A 23,719-nucleotide genomic window follows, 5' to 3' on the forward strand; every position below is an offset into this window, starting at 1 on the left:
AGTGTGAAATCAAGTTTTCAAGCGGTAGGACGCGTCGGTGTGTGTCCGTTTTTTCTCTCGTGAAACCAGTACGGAAAACTATTTGGTAAGTACAGTTTTTAATAACAGGTTATATCAATTTATATCAAATTGAATTGTATTGATAATTGTGATATGAAATCAATTTCGTTTATTTTTAAAGAAATAGTAACACACGCACGAACGGAAGTGAGCACGGACCACGACAGAAGCAATATTCAATTGGTTGGTAAGTATTGTGCTTGACGTTCAATTGAACAGCTGTTGGCAAAATAGTAAATATTTCCTTCTATCCCTAGGAGTACCGAAAACAGAACAGGAGAGGAAAGAAGGCAAGAACGATCCGATCCTCCAACGTGCTAGCGCCTGGTAGAGGAGAAGCGGCAGGAAGGTAGAGACGAACATCCAGCTCGCTAGTGCAGCACGTGGGAGCAGCAAGAGGGAGGCAAGCAGCACGCGTACACACCATTCAACGAAGGCAAAGCTGGAGGAAAGGAAGAACGAGGAGAGAAGGCAGGCAAGACGGGTACGTGTGTATCCCACACCGGTTTTAGGCAGTGTGAATTGTGTGAGTATGTAAATATGTATGTGCGAGTAAGAAGGTAAAATAAAGAGAGTAAGCATGTGCAGAATGGACAAATGAGAGTAAGAGTCTTTGTAGGGAGAATGGAGAGAATGGAAGAAATTGAACAAAAATGTAGTATACAGAAACTAGATGTATGATACACGCTGTCGCACCGTTGCAGGGACGTGCTCTTTAGTGCTGCTAATGAGCACGATTTGAGAACGTTTTGAGCCCGTTTTTTCTCATACAAAATTTTAAAATGTCGCGCGATAATGTCGGTTGGGTATGGCTCTTCTATTTCCATCGTTAGAAAGAAACTCTTGTGTCTCGCTTTTCTGGGACTTGTCCAATTTCGCTTGCTACACCAATCGTTCACGCAAGCGTTCTCCTCTCGCCCGCTCTTTGTATCGTTGTACAGGTACTCCCTGATATACGCTATCAATGCGGACCGAAGGCAATAGCGTATCTCGAATATCAGCGAAAGTCGAATTTCAAGGTTTTCAGTCAAATTATAGCTAATTTTCGTATAATTTTGCATGAAGTGGTAGGTTTTAGCCACTAAATTAGTTATTTGATCTAATTTAAACTGAATTTCTCAATTTTATACCTTTTGAAATGGTTTTTAATATTCAACCAAAAGGGAATTTATTTTGCATTTGACATTCGATTTCTAAAATTAGTACAATTTCCTCAAAGAACTTTCAAATTTAGAAAAAGCGTACAGCGACATCGCGTATTTCGAGTATGGCGTATATCGAGGAATACCTGTATATCCACACGAGGAAGGCGCTGCTTCGCGTTCTCATGAAAAAGTGGTAATGTTAAATCAAGTTTGCAAGCAGAAGGACGCGTCGATGCGTGCTTGTTTTTTTCTCTCGTGAAACCACTACGGAAAAACTATTTGGTAAGTACAGCTTTTAATAAAGTGTTACATCAATCTTTATCAAACTAAATGGTATTAATAATTGTGATATCAAATCATATTCGTTTTCTATAGCAAATCGGAACACACGCACGAACGGAAGTAAGCACGGACCACGATAGAAACAATATTCAATTGGTTGGTAAGTATTGCGCTTCGCGTTAAATGGAACAGCTGTTGGCAAAACATTCAATATTTCCCTCTATCCCTAGGAGTGCCGAAAACAACAGAGCAGAGAGAGGAAAGAAGGCAGGAACGATCCTCCGACGAGCTACCGCCTGGTAGAGGAGAAGCAGCTGGAAGGTAGGGACGATCATCCAGCGCGCTAGCACAGCATGTGGGAGCAGCGAGGGGGAGGCAAGCAGGAAGAATTTTCAACGGGTGCAAACCATTCGACGAAGACAACCCTGGATGAAAGGAAGAACGAGGAAAGAAGACAGGCAAGACGGGTACGTGTCTAGGACAACAACCATAAAAACTGTCAGAATGCTGAAACCAGCGCTGCTGCTTATCCGAATGCAGCCAATCGCGTTGATATCGATCATGCAGAAACACTGCCATTCAATGAATTGAGGTGAGTGCTTCTTTTCTTAAATCAAGGAAAATAATCATGACAGTTAAAGAATATTCCTTATTTGATACAGGTAGCCCAGTAAGCTATATTAGTGAGAAGATCATGCCTTTATGACTGTTATCTGATCCAGTTCCTTCCAACTACAACTTACTTACTTACTTATCCGACGCCACAACCGCTTTGCGTTCTTGGTCTACCTCAGGAGTGTCCGAAACCACTCACGGTCTCGCGCCTTTGTCTGTCAGTCCGTTATTCCGGCCTTAATGGTGGACGCCTCCACGCCATTTTGCCACCCCAATTTGGGCCTACAACGCCTCCTCTGTGGACGTCCTAAAAAGATTTCTTCCAACTCGTGGCCAAATACACTGCCAAATTCAGTTCAGGGAGACGATTCTCCATCACATGTTTATTAAACTGCCACATACATCTATGGCATGGCCAACAATCATAGGGAAAGATCTACTTCTAACTACAAAGGTTTAGGAAATTAGAATCTTTATACTCGTGGCCAAATACACGGCCGAATTCAGTTCAGGGAGACGATTCTCCATCATATGTTTATTATGCTGTCACATACATCTATGGCATGGCCAATACTCCTACTCCACTTAATGTTCATCTTATGTATTTCAAAGATCACATCCCGTTTAAAAGAACTTGCATTATCCCTACAAAAGCTATAGAGGAACAAAAAAGTAACGTTAGCAAATCTGGTATATTAGATAATGCCTTCCCAAAGAACCAAGATACCGAAAACGCCATCAATTTCATGTACTAACAATCCAGTTGCATGAAACAAAGCCAAAGAATTGTCAGTTTGGTGGGTTAATCCATACGGCCGCAGAAGCGGCCACTTCAGTGTTGTTAAAGTAAGTTTTTATACACGGGTAATTCATTTGCTAAACATGTTCCACCCCAAAATATGTTTAATTATACAAAGGAACCAATGAAACGTGGTTTAAGTTTGTTTATTGTAAAACATATTTGTGTGTGTTTGTTTACATGCAAAGGGACTCATCAATTTCGCTGGTCAGTGCACAGTTTTTAGATTTAAAATATTGACGAAATTGTGCTGTGACGTAAGTGAATGAGTTAAAGTAATCGATGTGTTAAAATCCTGTTAAGCATATTTACCTTAGCCCGCCCTTGATCCATCTTTTCCTCGTCAACATGTTTGGAAAAGGTGGGCCAAGCGCGTGCAAGGACAATACATATGATCGGAACTAACAGCTCCGATTGTTCTAAAATTTGATGGGTGAACGAAAGAATCGACCACCACTAATCCACATCCACATGAAGTGGCTTTACAGTGAGTTAAGACCGATTTGGTTATTTGGGTTTAGTGGAATCTGTGCTATTGATACACTTGAATCTGAATTTAAACTTTATACTGGCCCTTCTTTATATCTCGAAGAGACTTTAACCATTTTGTCTGTTTTTGAAAATTCTTATCTAAATAATAATTCTAAAAATAATGAACTATCAAATCACTATATGAAGATTAATCTAACTAATCAAACTAACATATATTTTCACAAAACCTCGGAGATTATCATACGGGGAGCGTAATCCAGTGAAGGAAATCGTTTCAAACTTACTTAAAGAAAAGGTTATAATACCTAGTGAAAGAATTGATGTACAGTATCGGACAGAATGATATGACCCTAGTGTTTTCAACGCAGCATGCACCCGTTTGGACAGGTTTATGGGTGTGTGTGTGTGTGTGTGTGTGTGTGTGTGTGTGTGTGTGTGGTGTGTGTGTGTGTGTGTGTGTGTGCGGGTGCGGGTGCGCGGGTTTTTGTCTGAAGAAACGTAGCTGGACTTGGTTTCATATTGCGTTGAAAACATTCTGATTATGTGTGTTATCATGTGAAACAGCGTGCGTTCACACTTGGATAAAAGCTAAAGTTTGCATCGATAGCAGCGAATGTTCTTCGGACGAGAACGCGTGCTGTTTCATGAATGTGATTGCGACAGCGGTGCGAAATGGAAACGCGCACAATAGCAATGAACTCGGCATTCCCTCACAGGTGTTTCGCCAGTGCACGCCATTGAAAGGCCTGCGTGCATCTCTGCGTTGAACGTTGTGTGCGCATGGGAAAATTTGTGTGTGCATTGAGCAAGCGCGCAGGTGTTCTTTTGAATGGGCGTTTTGTTTCATGAGCGCGGCAGTATTCTGTTCGGTTTTGAATGGGTAGATGCTCACTCGCTTACTCATAGATAGTTTTTATCCATACGCTTTTTTGCTGCTCGACAACGATGTGATGCATCGCGTATAAAAGCAGAACGCAAGCAGTGCACGGCATCAGTCGTGTCCAAGTTTTTAACCAGTGTGTTCTTGACGGTCTAAGCAAGCAATTTTTATTTCAATGGGTCGCGGTAACATTGTACCGATTATCAGCGCCATATCATTAAGCGAATGGCGGCTGCTGGCATTAAGCGCAGAACGATCGAGTTCGTGATGGAACGATCGCGCACCTTTGTGGCAAACGCGCTTCGGACAACCGAAACGCGCAAGTCACCTGGACGTCCTCGGAAGACCACGGCGGAGGAAGACCGTAAGATCGTGAACATATCGAAGAAACATCCGTTTAGCTCGGCACCAGAGATCCGAGGCAGACTGAAATTGGCGGTGACGCCGAGAACAGTTCAGCGAAGATTGGTCAGTGCCGGGCTACTTGCGCGAGTGCCACGCAAAGTGCCCAATTTGACACCTGCGCATAAAAACGCACGGGTGTTATTTGCAATTGAGCACATGTTCTTCGATGAGGAGGATTGGCGCAGGGTTTTGTGGTCAGACGAGTCGAAATTCAATCGACAGGGGTCGGACGGACGCAGGTTGGTTCGGCGCCCTGTTAATTGTGCTCTTGATCCGAAGTACTGCTTCAAAACTTTCAAGCATGGCGGTGGTAGTCTCATGGTGTGGGGATGCTTCTCCTACTATGGGATGGGTCCGTTGGTTCGAATCCATGGTAATTTAAATCGGTTTGGGTATCGAGACATTCTTGATACTCATTTGCTATCACATGCTAGGAAAAACCTTCCTCGGTCTTGGATGTTTATGCAAGACAACGATTCTAAGCATACTTCCGGGACTGTCCAAACTTGGCTTGCTGACAACAATGTAAAAACAATGAAGTGGCCTGCCCTTAGCCCGGATCTCAATCCCATTGAGAACCTCTGGGCAAAATTCAAGAAGAGGCTGGGTAAAAAAATACCGGAAGATCTGGATCAACTCTTCGATTACATGCAAGAGGTGTGGAGCAAAATTCCACCTGAAACGATCCAGAATCTGGTGATGTCGATGCGTCAACGCATGATAAATGTCATCGTGGGCGACGGCAATAAGATCAAGAACTGAGCTTATTGCATTTTTGAATAGGGATCACTGCTCGCGAGGGCGGTGGTCCTGCTAATTACAACAAAAACCTAACCCAAAACACAAAAAAACTACTAACAAATCTATCCAAAACGACATACTTGTGAAACAAACACACACACCAATACACATTCAAACATACATACACACACATGCACACACACACACACACGCACACACACACACAAACACACACACACTCACAAACCACACATAAACCTTTCCCAACGGGTGCATGCTGCGTTGAAAACACTAGGGTCCTATCATTCTGTCCGATACTGTACCTACCAAGACCTAGTTGTAGAGAGAGGGAGATCGAGACGTACTTGACAGGAGATAGTTCGGAGACAGAGCAAACGGGCAGACAAGCGTGAGCGATCGAGCGCACCGGACGTGTGTGCTTCAGCGGAGAATTATACAAGTGTTGAATAAGCGACAGAATAAACAGTGGATTCTACAATTGGCGCAGCCGGTTTTTTTTATATACACATACATAGAACTCCGACGAGGTATGGAAGTAAGTAACGCATGATCGTAATCATCCTAATCACCGGTGAAATAGCGAGAAATATAGTATAAATGTACAAAGTGACAATGGTTGCTAGGAAAACGGAAATTAGGAAAGTTTACTTTGCATTCGTAAATTGTGCTTGCTCGCGTGCGCGCGTACATGCATATATCGGTGCGTGTGTGCGTTCGTGAGTGCGTGCGTGGGTGCGTGTGTGTGTGTGCGTGCGTGGGTGCGTGCGTGTGAAAACCCCAAAGCTGATAGATTCTCAAGCGTACATTTTCATCCGCTGCGGCTACAAAGTCCATGCATTTTCGATCTCGCTACCTGAGAGACAACACAACCTTTGGATTGGTACCACCATCTATGCGATCGGCTCTGCTGTTGGGGGAGTTAAAAAGACACACGATCGAAGCAAACGTGCATGTGATATGTAGCACATTTCTTTCCAATTCAGCTAGCAAACAAAAGTTGAATTGAATTCATACAAAAGAGGATTCTGGATTTGTTTATTACGGTGCGCGTATTGTGCTGCACTTGTCCGTCCAGAATCTGGCGGCTTGTTGGCTTAGATATCACGGCGGTATCATGACGCCGTGCGATCGGCACTGCCTTGGGATGGGTAAGGCTTGGAAAGTTCATGTCCTTTGGTCAAGTGTATTCCGTGCATTTGTCGCGCCACGGTGGTAGACCCGGCAGCAACAAAGTCAAGACAAACTCTTCCCCGGTACGCATGGCGCTTCAAAGTTCTTTTTCTTATTATTATTCTTGTCATTACGGCCTACGCAATCATGTTGGCCTTTTCAGGACTTGACGTACACGTAGCCGGAGTCAGCCCTTGCTACGGCGGACGGTTCATACGCGGTTAAAACCCACGACGGGCATGCAGATGTGCGGAATGATGGCGGTGCCGCGGGCAACTTGCGGATTGATGACGGATGCGCGCTCCTATCCAGCGTGCAACTTGCATATTGCCACACTGTCTCCTGCTCGGTGTGTACGCAGCAGGCAGGGGGAAGGATGCACCTCCACAATACAAAAAACACCGTCATGAACCAACGGCGGATCTAACGGTAGGCGGACTAGGCGGTCGCCGAAGATCTCTAGTCTGTAGTATGCCGTATGTCTACAAGTGGACAGAGTATTAGCGACAAGGGCCCGCGGAAAGATGGTCGTTGGGGCCCCGTGGCGGGAGAACCATTTGCTCCCCGCCACCCCCTCCCCCTCACCATGCCGGCAACAATTTCAGAGCTTGTGACCGATGATCGTAGGGGCCCATGGCCACACCCCCCCTCCGCCGGCAATTTAAGTATACTATTCAATCTCCCAACAGCTGTGTACCAGTACCCCCTCCCGGTCATCAGTTACAGAAGCGTCAACTCGCCTTTCCACCTAGGGACCCCGATTCCCCCTAATCCGCCTCTGTTTATGAACACCTTCTTTTCTTTATGACCGATGGATCATAACATTCCGGAAGAGCATACATTCGGCGACAGTTTTGCACACACACGCACACTCACACCCATGTGCAAACGGCTCAGCATATCTGTGTAATCTACACCATACGAAAGCAAAAGCTTAGTGTAACAAAGTTATGCTTAATGCTTAACACGTTAAGTTCGATGGCAGGCTCCAGGGACTGCCAGTGAACTTTCCAGTATACTGGTTTCACAATCAGCTTGCGTTCTAGATGCCGGCAGAATGGAATGTTGATGAAAATTAGCGTCGGGCTGAACGTGTTAATGCGAATTAAGGTTCTGCGCGTTGCACAGCAAACCCTCCAGCGTGAGCTAGCGATTCTTTGGTCATTTTTACATTGCAGCGTTTGAACTCATTGCGCTTTTTTGGTTTGATTTGTGAAAATACAACTTCATCGCCGCAATGTTTGTTAACGGCTTTTTTAAGCGCCACAACAGCTCGCGAGCATTGACCCCACGCGAGAAAGAGATAGTTCTATGGAGGGAAAAAGCACGGACGACGACTGACAGCGATTGGCCATCTGACGCACCAACACATCCAAACCTTCGACAGCGCGCTCAAGCGAGGGGTATGAGGCGGAGCCAGGGACGGGTAGCTCGACGAGCTGCTTGACAAATTTGCCGTTGGAGAGAAAAGGAAGGCATGATAAAATTCTCACAACGCCATGACATCTTCAGTCGCTTTGCACAGTGGGATTTGGTGTGGTATGGATGATACATGGGTGCTGTGCCAAAACAGCAAACCATTCTCGCCTCCTCCCGTTAAGCTACGCATTAGCTCCTTGGTGATCTCTCATTATTTTCCTGCGGACAGCATATTCATTACTTACAATCCAATATCCCCATCGATTCGGCAAACTTTGCGACCGAAAGAGCCAAATTTTATAAACATGTTCGTAGATTTGCACTTGAAGAGGCAACTTGATAAACCAAAAGAGAACATGTATGAAAATTATTTAAAATGTGTGAACGATAAAAACCCTCCACCTAGTCAACAAATAGCCACATGCGGGTCGTGAGCCGTACTATGCCGATCGCTGTCCTAACCAATCCGATCTGTGTCCTGCCAGCCGATTGGAACGCACCCTCCCCTTCGCTAGAGCCACCGACCGTGCGTCGATAGTCAAGTCAGTTGTTGATGAAAAAGTGCCTGTGAACCAGAAAGAAACAAACATGAAACTCAATCGCACACTGGAACATACAGCGCATCGCAACCCAATAGACGATGCAATTTAACTTCCGCTATGCTTCTAGTCGCGATGGCCGGACATACTCGGCATCGTTACACAGTTTGATCGTAAGCGTAGCGAATATATCGAAAGTATACCGACCACCGACCAGAGGGCAGCAAGGACGTAGAAATATATAAACCACGCCTTCAGGATCTGCAGCAGGGACACCAATCGGTCCGATGATCCCTTCAGTGCATGCTTGTCATGCCGGAACGTCTGCTGGATGGCAGTGGGCAGATGCTTTTCGATCATTGTCGACAGTCCACCGAGCACCACGATCGTCACGATGAGGTTAACGAAAAGAAAGCTCGACCGAAGATCGAACTACGGGAACCTGATGATAACCGCGGACACACTGGTTGGTTGGTTGCAAGAAGTTGCAGTTAATAACAGCAAGCTCTCTCGATTAGCTAAATTCCACCGATTTGCTAAACAACATGAAACACCACCACATCAGCTGCATTCAAAGTTGTTGCCTTTTATCTGTTCACACAACTTTGTCTTCTTCGTATATTACATAACCGCATCAGCAATATAGCAACTGATAACAAAAAATATTTTTTTAAACACCAAAACCCTTCTTCTTCTTCTTCTTCTTTGACGAGAAAGGATGTATTCTCCTATGTTCTATCAGACTTAGGTCCGATTTTCCATACTCAGAGCCTTACTTTCTCTATTAAAAGCTTCGACTGTCCGGAGTCATTTGCTTTTAGCTCGTATCTGTTTTTTTTATGTAGGGTGTATTGTGACATTTTTTTTATCGGTATGTAGTGATATTAAAACATCTAACTACCAAAAATAATATGACTTGAAGTTTTTGTAGTTACTTGGAGTTTATTGTTCGATGTTTACTGGGGCAGCGTTTCCTCTTAGAACGGACTTTTCTTAATGATCCTAAACCTCAACTTATCCTTGTTTTATATTACCTCGTTCGCGCCAAAATTCCTTAATCCTATTCCTGATTTGCCAATCCTAATTATCACCTATTTTACTATTTCCTATTTCCTATCTTATGCTATTCTATTCTATCCTACGTGTAACCTTAATTGTAGTTGTATGTGTGTAAGTATATATGTGTATAACTAAAATCTAACTATGTGTATGTGTGTAAGTGTTTTAGTGTATAATAACCGGGTTTCACACTTTATCTCAAGACCGCGGGACCTCTTCCTGAATCTGTCTTAGCCAATGCCAAGACTGCGGTATGTACTGCAACGAAATGTAAACAAACCGCCATAAATGAAAACAACCCCAATTGAAACTGCACAAAGAGTGTGGAGCGGCCCACAGCTGCCCAGGTCGCATGTTCGAGCTGTCACTGGTTTATTTACAGCGCGGATTTAGGTTTTTATCAAAAATTTTTACCGAACCCGTGTTAAAATGGAACAAAATGCAACTGCCACGAAATGAAACCGCAAGCATGATTCCTTTGGTGTATGACAAGCATGACAAAGCAGCCCACCATCGCGCTTCCCGGATTAGTTTGTGGTTAACTCGTGTAAACAATATCGCAGCGACACCTAGCGGAAAACAAATGTCCTACCAGCATAAAAAACTAAGCCTTTACGCGAAGCTAATTTTCCGGTTACGACTTATGCACACACACGCACATGCCCTATATGCTATTCGCAACACTCTTTAGCGAAATGTCCGAATTTCATTCTCATAAATCCGGAAGAACGATATCAGAACGCAAATACACTCAAGCTCTACCTAAATTGCTTGCACGACAATCACCACACGCACGATTGCTCGTCGCAATACAAGTGTAAGCACTGCAGTTCAGCGCACCACACACTGATACACATACCGCAATACGCCAGTAAATTTTCCACTGCACCGACGCCAGCTGCGCAAAATGTTCCCGCGTGTTACACTGCTTCTAGACAACCAACGTTAGTTTTCTGCGTTCTAGTACCGCGACAAGTTTTCTGCGAACTCTTCGTTCTAAAACAACATCTCAGTTTTAGTACAAAATCAAAGGTAACCGTGATTGTCGCGGGTTTGTGAATTTTTCACAGCAAAGCATCGCTCGCGATCCGCTTAAACATCAAATACAAAACATAATTCGTTCGACATCACTCTGATTGGTGCGGATCAATTTTCCATCCCGGAGCAAAACACAATCCGTGCGAAGTTTGCGTCCAAAGCGTTTGCGGGAACACCCATTACGAGCTGGATGTTGATGTTTTGATGATCACCAAATTGTTCGAAATCTTTTCCATGGCATCGGTGGCATGCATGCATCACGAAATGAATCCACCGAGCGATTCTGTAAAGAAGAAGAAGCACAAGAAGCACACTTGTCAATTGTCACTTGTCACTCATAGCGGCTGGTTGTGCTTTCTCACTCTGCTATTTCCAAGTTGATTTTTACCGCGATTTTCTTGGTGATTAAGTGCTTGAACTTTTTTAGTTCGGTTATTTTGCACTTGCGCGTTCACGTATATCAAATTTGTGCGGCACCTGTGAATTGTACGGTTCAACATATAAACATTGCACTCCGCCTGCGGTTGTTGTGACCCCTTACTGTGCAGCCGAACTTTGCGCTATGTTGCGATGGCGACTGTGATCTGTAAAAAATGGGAAGGTGCTATTAGCAACGATCCAATTCCGTGCTTCGGTCTATGTGAACACTACTACCACGATAAGTGCATTGGTCTTTCAACCCCGCTCCTGTGTTATTTTAAGAAGTCACAAAATTTATTCTGGGCTTGCTCGGTTTGTGCTCAGCGTTTGCGGGCCGTTCACGCTTCTCGCACGGCCTTTCTCGTGACGCTACCTACCTGTTGGAATCGTTGCAGTCCGATTTCCGCGATACTTCGCGTTCTGTGCAGGCGACATCAGCTGGCTTGCGACTTGAACTTTCCTCTTCACAGGATTGTTTTAGAAACGAGATAGCTTTGATCAAACAGGAGTCAGCATCGTCAATTCGTTCCGTGAAAGATATTAGGCCCGATTATTAAACACAAATTGTAAAGACAAGTTGTCAAAATCGGAAGATTTGTATTATGACATCCGTTTGTGTTGTGTGTTGGAAAAAAAAATTGACGAAACACAAACTCACAAGCATACTGCCAAGATATTATTATGAAACACAAACGGAAATCCAAAATTGTCAAACTGCTTTCCGTCAGCTTTTTGTCACGGAAAGGCGCCAATCTCAGATTGTTTGACCGACACAACACAACAACAGAGTTGTTTCTGTTGCTTTCACGACAAAATATAAGTATTTTATTCCAGAAATAATCAAATGTTATCATTTTGAACAAAAATATGTGTACTGCCATATCCATACAAATGGCGATAAGCTGGAGATACTAGTAACGTGCTGCTGTTTTTGGGTTAAGAAGCTGCTGTTATTTCCTTCCTCTGTTGTTCTTCGATGGTAGTCGAAAGATGAAGGACTCACGCACCCGGTTTGCGTTCAACAGCTTTGGATTCCAGCAACTTCTTCAGTGAGTGGCTGCTTCAACAACCAACAGCATAGGCACATGTCATTATCACATCTAATACTGCATATACTTTTAGTAATAACAAATACTCGGAGGGCTCGATCTCCGCCAGAATGTCAAGGAAAATTTCCTTCGACACACGAATGTATTTCTTAAATCTGAAATTAACAACCACCAAATGAGATATGTATAACACGGTTTGCACAAATGATCCGTATGCTTAACTCACGCTTGGTTATAAAACTGTAACGGGTCGAAAACACTTCGAAGCAGTCGGCGCTGTTTTGCCAGATCTACCGTTGTTTCTTCTTCACTGCTGCTTTCGTCACTTACGAAGTGGGATAAAACATTTCGATGTTTTAAACAAGGATTGTTAGCTTGATAAACGATCGTGTCTTAAATCAACTTGTTTACGTTTTTTTATTTTGATTTCGAACATTTTGACACAACGGCACAGCTTTAACGAAAGAAAAAAATTAGCGTAACTTGTCTGTCACAAGAACGGTTTCAAAATGCATACCTATTTTCCGTTTGTCTTGACGCACTTGTCTTGTGTCATTTCCGTTTGTGTTTAATAATCGGGCCTATTGTTGTGAACAGCGTTTGTTTACAAATAGAAAGCCTGACAAATCTTTTACGCTCGTGACTTTTGTAGGGTTTTTCTGACGGCTTACCAGGACAGGGCATAGGGCTAAGGTGCCCTCCATTTGTAACGATGGCGGTGGGGAGAGACGAGTATAAATAGAGCCGAAGGATGAGCCTTCGGCCTCTTAGAACCACAAAAGTCAAAGGAAGGAATAAAAACTAATTTTGTGATTTTTCCCCCAGCAGAAATATCCACATTATCTCCTTTTCTTAAATGACTTTCGCAACATTTCACAAAATTAGTTCTTCTCAGTGATAAATACACAAACTTTGGATTCGTTCACCACACTGAAACGTATATAAATCTTCAACCGAAGTAACACGAACAAACGCGCGAAATAACTCGTAAATCTTTCCGTTGAAAGTATAGTGAAGATGCCGCGAACGTGCAGTGACGAGTAATCGTTAATAGCAGCGGTCGGCAAACTTTTGAGGCGAAGGGCCAACTTTAGTAGATAATCGAGTGCCGCGGGCCAGGTGAACGCGGTTTTTGTTTGCGGTTAAATTACAGGGTTTCCCACGATTTATTGGTCAGATCCCATGATTTTTTGGTGCGTTCCCACGATATTTTGGTCGTATCCCATAGATTTTTGGTTCGTTCCATAATAAATTAGTATTTTCCGCTTGGATATCAATACAATGGGACCAAAAAATTCTGGGAAACGGCCAAAAAATCGTGGGAACGCACCAAAAAAATATGGGAACTCACTAAAAATTGATGGGATCCAACCAATAAATCGTGGGAAACCCTGTATTATATTTTAATCTTTTAGAAACATTTTAGGTATTATTGTTGTTTTTCTGTAATTATATCGTCCAAGTATGGTTCAAAATTAATGATACCTTCTTTAAAAACTAATTGTAATCTTTAATCATTTGAGAATCGGCAATAGATGACTAAAAATGTGATCAGTCAAAAAATAACAAAATGGGATCAATAGCGCTTCTTGAAGACCCCATCTTCCCATGCCTCAAAAAATATTGTATATATTCCGGGGATGATACAAAAGTCTGAAAGGCTGAAAAATTATCGAAGCAAACATAGATTCAGTAATTATAAAAATGCTTTATGGACAAGTCAGATGTCATGCCACTTCAGATCAATTAACTTATCAATAGCCCATGAGACAACAGAAAACCTCATCAGTCACCTTACCTTGACACCTCTGTCAGTCGAACTCTAAACATGATGGCCAAAAAAGTGAACCAACCATTTTATAAGCGTGCGCGATCAACGAATGACGCCCCGTAGCGTCTTAAATGGACTGCGTACAGAAGTCTGACGTCGCATAAGAACCTTTCTGCGTAATGATCACCAACATCTTGGCACTATTAGGCAACAATCAAAGCATCGCAGGAGAGCCCAGGTTTATTTTTGAGGCTCCAAAAAAGCTAAAAATGAAGACAAAGGCACAAGTGGCTACATTACTGCGTTAGCGGGGGAGGGAGATCGATGCAACCAGCCGAACAGTGAAATAATTTGGCAAAATTAACACACATATCAGGAAGCAGAAATCGCGTCCACTGACTTCGCAATGGCAAACAATGACGCCAAAAGTCAATGCGTTGATATTATGTGAATTTCGGTAGAATTTCGACATGACACCCAAGTCCGCAAACTGGTACAACATCCGTCACATGTGTTCCATTGAATTTTTCTGGACTAACATGATGCAAAAGCTCTACTCTAACAATTTTGTCGCGAAAACTTAGGATGCCTACAGGCATGTCTTCGTCCATAATGGCGAAAATTCCGGATAACTGATGAAAGGCAACTCCCAAAGTCTTAGATTTATTTGTCCAAGGATGCTTAAATAATTACCTTTCAAATTTTGTACGTGTTAAGAAATTATCTGCTCTATTTTTTTTTCACAGCCAACCGAAAAAAGGCATTTTTTCTTCGAGTTCGAACATACCGATCGATCCGTCATTCCATAGTATTTTAATTAAAGTTGAAAGAGTACGATGGTATAAAATGTTATTCTAAAAGATATTCAGTAATTTTTATAGGAATAGTTTCTTCACATCTTTCAAAATCAGTCAAAATCTTTCGCGGGCCGGATTGAATGTTGCGGCGGGCCGCATTTGGCCCGCGGGCCGGACTTTGCCGACCGCTGGTTTATAGTATTCCAAAGTTACGCGCGCGATACGATCGTATATAAATCTTGCCTCCGGGAGTAGTGCGAATCCGCGAGTGACAAAAACCGTGGAGGAACGTCGTTTGGTTACGATAATGGACGAAAGAGCAGTACAGGACGCAGCCATGTAAGCGATTTTGTGCGGAAAACAGAAGTCTGGATGCAAAAGACGAAGGATATTGGCACAAACTCGATGGTTCATCACGATGGCGGCGAACGCATCGGTCATTCACCTTCGACCACGGTGAAACATAACCTAACAACAGCGAGTGCTATGTAGTTAGCTGATGAAGCAACACAAACCTCATCACGAGAGCAATGCGCGATGGCGGACGCAAGCCGGTGTCATCAACCATCGTCCCCAGCGATGTCCAGCTTCCCCCCGGATTACGACCGGACCTTAGCAGAATACCAAGCCGCAACCATGGAACGGGAATATGCACAGTAGAGACGCGCGGTGGAAGACTCATCAAAACGCACCGTACCAAACACTTTGGTCAGCCAAACCAGGTTGGCGTAATGGCGATGGCGGCGCCATACGGCGTCAACTCGACGTTGAAGCCGACACCAGCGAATCAAAATGCCGTAATGGGGAACCATTGACGCCAAGTCAAAAGGCCGCGCGAGATAGCACACCCAAGGAGCTCCCGGTGTTCTCAGGGTCTGTGGAGCAGTGGCCGCTGTTCATAGCCGTTTATGAACGATCCACCAAGGCTTGTGGTTTCACTGATGATGAAAATCGCATACGACTCCGGCAAGCACTACGCGGACCAGCTCTAGAGTCCGTGGATCATCTGCTCTTGCTACCGGATGGACTAGCGGAAGTGCTAGATAGTTTACGAACGGAGTATGGTCGGCCCGATCTAATAGTGGATAGCCTAGTGGAAAAGGTGAGAAGTTTGCCTCAAATTAGAACCGATCGCCTTGAAACGTTAGCAATCTTCGGGAAGGCGGTGCGTAAGATGTGCGCCTCCATAAAAGCTTTCGGACTGAAAGAGTACGACTGCAACGTGACGCTGTTAAAGGAGTTGGTAGCAAAACTGCCGGCCGAACGACGATTAGAGTGGGCCAGCCATAAGGCGAAACTATCGAAGAGAACCGTACGAGAATTCGGTGAATGGTTCACGGAGATCGCGGTAGCGGCAAGCACTGAAGTCAATCCCTTCGAAAAACACTCGCACCACAATGATTTGTCGCGATTGCTACCAGCCCGAAGGACACTAGCAAACAACCATCACGTGAATGTTCACAGCACTAGGACTTGCGACCTGTGTCACGACTCATGCCGCACACTGGTCGACTGTGCCCGGTTTCGTGAGCTTACGGTGCAGGAACGCCGCGCACACGTCAATAGACATCGTTTGTGTTGCACATGTCTTGGGGCACATAGAAGCACATGCTACATACGAACACCTTGCGGTACTGAGGGATGTCGGGCGATTCACCACAGTTTACTGCACGCTGAAGAGGAAACACCGCGGCCCATCACTTCAAAACACCATACACAGCACTCGGTTAACACTCATTTTAGCACTAGCACTCGCCACCTTTTCCGATATGTCCCGGTAATAATTCACAATCGGGAGAAAACCGTAAACCGTTCGCTTTCTTGGATGAGGGTTCATCGGCAACGTTTGTTGATCGAGAGTTGATCGAAGAGTTGGGCATGGAAGGTACTGCCCATCCACTTAGCCTAAAATGTACTGACGGCACAATTCTTAAGGAAAACGACTCGCTGATGTTGTCGCTTCGTGTATCAGGCGTACACAAAGGTGCTACTACGTACAAGCTACCCACCGCGTACAGCCTAAAAAAAGCTTGCGCTGCCACCACAGACGCTATCGGTAACGAGCTTACCAGAGAGTTTCCGTACCTGCAAGGACTCCCAATTGCTTCCTTCACTGATGTTGTGCCACGTATCCTCATCGGCGTAGACAATATATATTTAGGAAAACCATCGCGGTGCGTCGAGGGTAAATTCGGCGAGCCAATGGCAGTAAAGTCAAGGCTAGGATGGTCGGTGTACGGTACATGTTCTGCATCCGCGCCCGTTAACCCCGACGTGTACAGCAATTTTCATCACTGCACCTACAACAAAGAGGAGAATGAGATGCGAAACATCGAGGTAATGGAATACTCTCCATCTGACGCCAGCCATATCAACGCTTCCGACCAGCCGGTTCCTGAACGGGATGGGCGTATAAATTGGGCGATTTGTGCCACTGAACCGCGGGAGGATCTTCGCCAGCTGGAGGTATGTGATGCGGTGCCGTTCCCTCCAAATCGCGTGCTGGATGTAGTACCTCTACAAGGAGAAAAGACGGATGAGAGATCGCAGCGGGTAGTGAACATGATTTCCAGCCGTACAAGGAAGGTATCTTATGTCACCTTGTTAATCCGCAGCCTTGTTGGGCTGTTCGAAATATTTTCTCGTTATTTTAAGAATGTTTTGCAGGACCGTGCACTTTCCCATATGCATCAACGCAGTTTAGACCTAAACAAAGCAGCAACTGATGATAATTCATCACAGCCGATACGACCATCGTGCGATGATGTATTTGTGAATACGGACACGGCCTGGAAGAGATTGAGAGAGAGAGATGATCTTCAACACTTAGACGTAAGGTTGCGTGGTATCACCGGGAACCAAGCAAAAAGGAAAAAGTTGTGCGAAAACTTACCATGGAACGTTAACCCTACAACGGAAATGTTTGGGGAACCTTTAAATATTAGCAAATCTGGGCAGCAACGTAACTTCGCGGCATAAAGCGATCGTATGGGACACAAACAAAAGAAGTAGAACCGCGTGGGTTGACAATGACAAGCGTTACGGGCAAGACAGGAAACAAACGTCAGGGAAGTGTAACGCTAAGGAGCGTTACACTGGTGGGGAGAATGTTGTGAACAGCGTTTGTTTACAAATAGAAAGCCTGACAAATCTTTTACGCTCGTGACTTTTGTAGGGTTTTTCTGACGGCTTACCAGGACAGGGCATAGGGCTAAGGTGCCCTCCATTTGTAACGATGGCGGTGGGGAGAGACGAGTATAAATAGAGCCGCAGGATGCGCCTTCGGTCTCTTAGAACCACAAAAGTCAAAGGAAGGAATAAACACTAATTTTGTGATTTTTCCCCAGCAGAAATATCCACATTATCTCCTTTTCTTAAATGACTTTCGCAACAGATATCATCGACTCACTTACTGCTTCTCACTCAATGGAACGCAACTACTCTCAGGCTCCACTACTCACAACGCTTGATGAAGTTAAGCATGGCATCAAGGAGCTTGATCTCATACACCTTGAGCTTCTCACTTCCTTCAACTCACTAATGAACAAGCTCAACTCTCATCTTGCCACGCATACTACTACATCGAGTGCTCACCATTCTGCGATTCCTGCTACGCACTCATCGACCACGATTCCAGTTGCGGCCTCTAAGCTCTCCCATCAAGCTGCTGGTGTGAATCCTTCTAAACGTCGATTGATGGATCGCTCTCCCGACCCATCGCCTACCAATACCGTTACACGCGTTATGCTTTCATCGGGTACAGGGTTGTCCTGCAATAATATTACGACCGTTCCTGAACGCCCACCCCGTACTAGGGCCTTTATCTCCCGTATTGCTCCTGATACTCCGATTGATGCGATCCGTGAAATGGCCTGTTCTAACATAAGGGCAGACGACATCTTGGTATATAGCCTTGTACGACGCGACCGGGATCTTTCTACGCTCTCCTACGTATATTTTATAATTGGTTCTATTATTATTATTATTATTATTATTTATTTAATCTTTAACGGGCCGTTAGGCCTAATTAAGATGTAACAGTTCAATTAAAAAAAAACATAGCAAAAACAAGATTTGCATCGCAATTCACTGCGGCCACGGCAAAAGCCGGAGACGTTCCTTGAAGCACTGAGTTGAGATGTCGAAGTCGAAGCAATCTGAGACAGTGTTGAAAACAGCCGACATGCGGAACATAGGGTCAGACCGACCAGCACTGGAACGGGGTTGAGCGAGCCGTAGAGTTTCCCGGCGTCTTCAAATGCGCCTCACTATTGATCCTGGGTTATTCTTTCGTTTTGCGAACTCTCGGCGTGGCTCTGTTAGCCTTCCATCCACCCTGTTTCTTGATCTGTCCTCTGCTACGTCCAATTCTGATATATGTAACCTGTTTGCCCAACATTTCTCTAGTGTATTTGTCGATCCCAGTTCTTTTAAGGTTCCTTTGGATGTTGGCTTGTCTTACACGCCCTCTGATGTGATATCATGTAATTCAGTCGTTGTAAGTGAAAGCCTAGTAAAATCCGCTCTATCCAAACTTAAAACTTCGTTTTCACCAGGCCCCGATGGCATCCCTGCCTGTGTTTTGAAAAAATGTGGCAATACCCTCACTCCTATTCTCACTCGTCTTTTTTCTCGCTCGCTAAGTGTAGGGATTTTTCCTAGTCAATGGAAACTAGCTTGGCTTGTTCCCATTTATAAGAAAGGTGATCGCACACTAGCATCAAACTACAGAGGCATTTCTATTATCTGTGCGTGTTCTAAAATCCTCGAGTCAATTGTCCATTTATCTGTAATGCCTTGTGTAAAAAATTATATTTCAACGGAACAACACGGCTTTATGCCCCATCGCTCAGTGTCCACCAACCTAATGTGTATTTTTGTCTTCTCTATATCATAACCTGTCTAGTGGTAAGCAAGTAGACACTGTCTATACCGATTTCAAAGCGGCATTCGACAGTATACCTCTATCATTACTTGTTGCTAAGCTTCGAAAACTAGGTTTCGGTGGCTCTATATTGCCGTGGTTCAACTCCTATCTTGAGAATCGTTCATATGTAGTTAAAATCTGTGGCTCTTTCTCTGAATGTTTTCTTAGTTCTTCGAGTGTCCCACAAGGTAGTGTCCTTAGTCCCTTACTGTTCAATCTCTTCCTCAAAGACTGCACTTCGATCCTTCCTCCTAACGGCTTCTTGCTATATGCGGATGACGTTAAAAATTTTCTTCCTGTATCTTCTACAGCTGATTGCCTAGTCCTTCAATCCTGGCTCTGTAAATTCTCTACATGGTGTGCTTCTAACGGTTTAGTCCTGTGTCCTGAAAAATGTTTTGTCTTGTCTTTCTTCGGATCCTCTACAAGTATAACTCATGCTTATAGTGTCTGTGATGCCCCTATTCCCAGTATGTCCTTGTCTAAGGATCTTGGCGTCTTCTTTGACCCGAGTCTCTCTTCCAAAGAGCACACGGACCATGTCATCAACAAGGCCAACAAAAGTCTTGGGTATATTTGTCGCATGTCCCCTGAAATTCGTGATCCTTTTTGTCTTAAGTCCCTTTATTGTTGTTGGGTCCGTTCCGTACTAGAATATGTCTGTGTCATCTGGTCTCCTGTCCAACTATATCTGCTCCAAAGGATTGAGAGGATTCAGAGACGTTTTACGAGGATCGTATTTCGTAGGTCGCTGGGTCCGCTTCCGTACTCTATTCCGCTTCCTTCGTATGACGATAGATGCACTCTATTAGGCCTTGCCAAGTTGGAGTACCGCCTCTCGGTCGCTCAGGCTTCTTTCGTTGCTGGCATATTGCTCAATACGATTGATCCTCCTTCACTTCTATCGCGCTTACATTTGTATGCACCTTGTCGCACCTTACGTTATCGTGTTCGTCTCCAGTTACCGATATGCCGTACACGTTTTGCTCGCAATGAGCCTTTTGTAAGAGCTATGTCGTCTTTTAATAGTACTTCAGATCTGTTCGATTTCAACCTATCCTATCCTGTCTACCGATCCCGTCTTCGCTCCTTTTCCGTACCATAAACTCCATCCAACTCCTTCGCGAATAATTGTATACTGTAGTCAGTAAGCACTATTGCTGTAACCCAACGTGGCCGAGCAATTAATAAAATAAAATAAAATAAATAAAACAAGTTAATGATGAATATTCACTCAAAGTACGAAATCACGGAAAGTTTCAAGAAGTCACAACACACAAGCTGTTCACTTACCTATTGAGCAACATTTAGATAAAACGTATGACGTTTCCAATCCGCTTAATGTGCTCGCCGCTTTATATGCTGAACAGATCCAGACACGTTCGGCGCGAAAGCTTTTACCATACGAGAAGGTAAAGGCTCACGTTGTTTTATATGATCCAGAGCAAGATGATTCATTCTTCGATGTGCAGCACCTTACACACCAGTGATCGTGGAAGCATTTATCCTGCGCGTATTATCCTGCAGATTTCGTTTCTCGCGGTATGTCAGCAGAATTCCTGAAAAGTAAGCTACGTAAGTAAGTAAGTAAGCGTTTCCATCTGGCCCAACTCTATCCCTGAACCAACCGAAGAAACGAATCTTAAGATTCGTATGGTAAGTGCTACCGTAATGATGACGCCTGCTAATTTTCCTTTGCTTACGTGATACAGCTACACGCGTTTGTCGCGTATCGTTGCATACTGCATTCGCTGCGCACGTAAGACTAAGAAAAGGTCACACACTCATCAAACAGCAGCACACTACCACGCACCTTTAATCATCACTACCGAGCGCATGAAAACTGCTAACACTGTGCTACACCATACAGTGCAGCTTGATGCATTTTTAATGGGCAGCTCGAAAAAGGCAACGTGGTGACGAAACAAACACCCTGGCGAACACTAACTTCATTCCTAGTCCCTCTAGGAATCATTCGAGTAGGAAAAATATCACGGTATCCTCAGCTGCCCTAACATGCAAAGCATCCTGTCCTGCCTCCTAAAATGCTGTCGTTTACGCACATGATCGACAAGTGCCGTTACATGGAGCTTCATGAGCGAGAAAGAAGATCATTGCTCTCGACAGTACGGGATGAGCATTGGCCGTTAGATGGGAGGTTAATTTTGTATTGGCCTCTTGAGATAATTTTTGTCGGTGCACACGACAGCAACCAACACTTTAACAACTACAACTTTTATCACTACCACGATTGACTGCGCGACGCGGTTTACCAGCACACAACGCGAGTGCTGCAAGCGAGCTTCATGAGCTAGTTAATCTGTTCCGCGGCGAACTACTATACTTATTCGTTACAGATTGCAACCGAATTTGCACTTTCCTGGCAATATCCTCTACCCACACCACCACCCTCCTGCGGATTGTGGAAGGCAGCAGCGAAGACCGTCAAGCGACAACCACCCACACTACACCTTTCACCTACACTACCGGTATAAACCTAATCGAGGCAGCGACGCGTTTGCGGTAAAAGTAAGGCTCAGCCCTCTACGTTACATTGGAGAAGCGTTACATCCCTTAAAATATTCCCAAGCAGTATTTTTATTACAGTTTTGTCATCCAGGCGACTGACCGGTGTACATTATTTGAAAAAAAAAAAACATATTTTAAAATGCGATGAAAAACAAGTTAATTGCTTTAAGATGAATCGATTTCTACGAGATTTCATTTTTAAATAACAAGTAAATAAGAGGTTTAATATTTTTCATTTCTTTTTCTATGATTCATGAAAAATAGTCTGAAAGGAGGAAGTTCATAAACACACCAAATTCTTTCAATTTTAGTAACATTTCCTATGATTAGAAAGTATAAAATATTAAAAATATTGATAAATTAATAATGAATATGAAATATAATTATTACCTATTCAATATATAATTATGCGGTGTACATTTATTATTCGGCTTTTTATTCAAAAAAGATTAAATGTTACTCCGATGAGTTCTAAACTAAAACTAAACTCTCACATTAATTCTACCTCGGTTGGCGGTGTATGTTTTTGGGAGCTGTCTGCGTCCGGCTGGTGTCCGATGCCGCGCGACCGTGCTGTCTGCGTTGCCGGCCCGGCTGGTGTCCGATGATGCGCGCCCGTGGGAACTAGAAGAGATGGAATGTGCCGCGCTGCAATATGGTAAAGCATTGTGTCGTGCCACGTGCTGGTGTCCAATGCCACATAACTCCTCCAGGGGGTATAAAAAGCGTGTCCTCATGCGTTTAAACTGTCTTCGAGATTATTTTCTCTACGATGGTTTCGTGACGACTTCTGTGAGCGGGATTTCCTCTTTTATATCTGATTTGATATGGCTGAGATGAAACGAATAAAGTAAAAATAGACAAATATGATAATGGCAATAGATACTGTAGTGGACAGTCCCAGTCCAGTTAATAAGCTCCAATTCCAAGTAATATTTTTATATTGTTGCAAGTAGATGTGTTCGATGTGTTTGCGATTCGTCAATGTTCTATCATCCAAGGAGGCTAAAGGAGTTTCGACAACTTTTCGATGAATTGCGATGTTGAATACTGTCCCATATACAGCTGGACTCTTGACATGGATTTCTTCTGATGTGAAGCTTTTGTTTCTGAATTGTATGGTGCAGTTAGAAAAAGTTAATAAGAAGTTTCCATTCAAATGTCGATCGTTCGGTCCACAATCGGATGTTACCAAATGATGTTTTGCGTTTTCAATAAGAAGTTGATTATCACCTATCATTTTAGCTGTTGTTTCGTTTTCCGGAACTACTATACAATGGCTCTCTTTCCCCATTACTAATGGAGCGATGCAGTTATCAAAAAAATCCATGATATCAGAATACTTTTGTACGTATTTCTCTGGATTCTTTGTTGTATATAGTTTCTTTTTCTGTTTCACGAGTTGCCTTGGATAGTCTTTGATTAACGAGTTATTGTGATTCAGTGCTAGTATTTCTATTACTTTTGACTCCTCTTTTTGCAACTCTGGCACTTTAAGTATGTAGAGCAGTTTGTTGTTGCTGACTGCTATTTTAGGTGTGACATAAGAAATGATCTCGTC

At 43.8% G+C, this 23,719-nt stretch overlaps 1 long non-coding RNA gene across 1 annotated transcript; it reads right to left on the minus strand.

Moving 5' to 3' along the window:
• Positions 1-16,850: 16,850 nt before the first annotated feature.
• LOC121592540 lies at positions 16,851-18,508 on the minus strand. The gene is made up of 3 exons (XR_006004677.1): positions 17,596-18,508; positions 17,303-17,491; positions 16,851-17,219 (listed from the first exon to the last, which is right to left on the minus strand). It is a non-coding gene; the product is annotated as an uncharacterized LOC121592540 (long non-coding RNA).
• Between the last annotated feature and the right edge of the window lie 5,211 nt (positions 18,509-23,719).

This window comes from Anopheles merus, chromosome X, assembly GCF_017562075.2.
Source record: "Anopheles merus strain MAF chromosome X, AmerM5.1, whole genome shotgun sequence".
NCBI classification, from domain to species: Eukaryota; Metazoa; Arthropoda; class Insecta; order Diptera; family Culicidae; genus Anopheles; species Anopheles merus.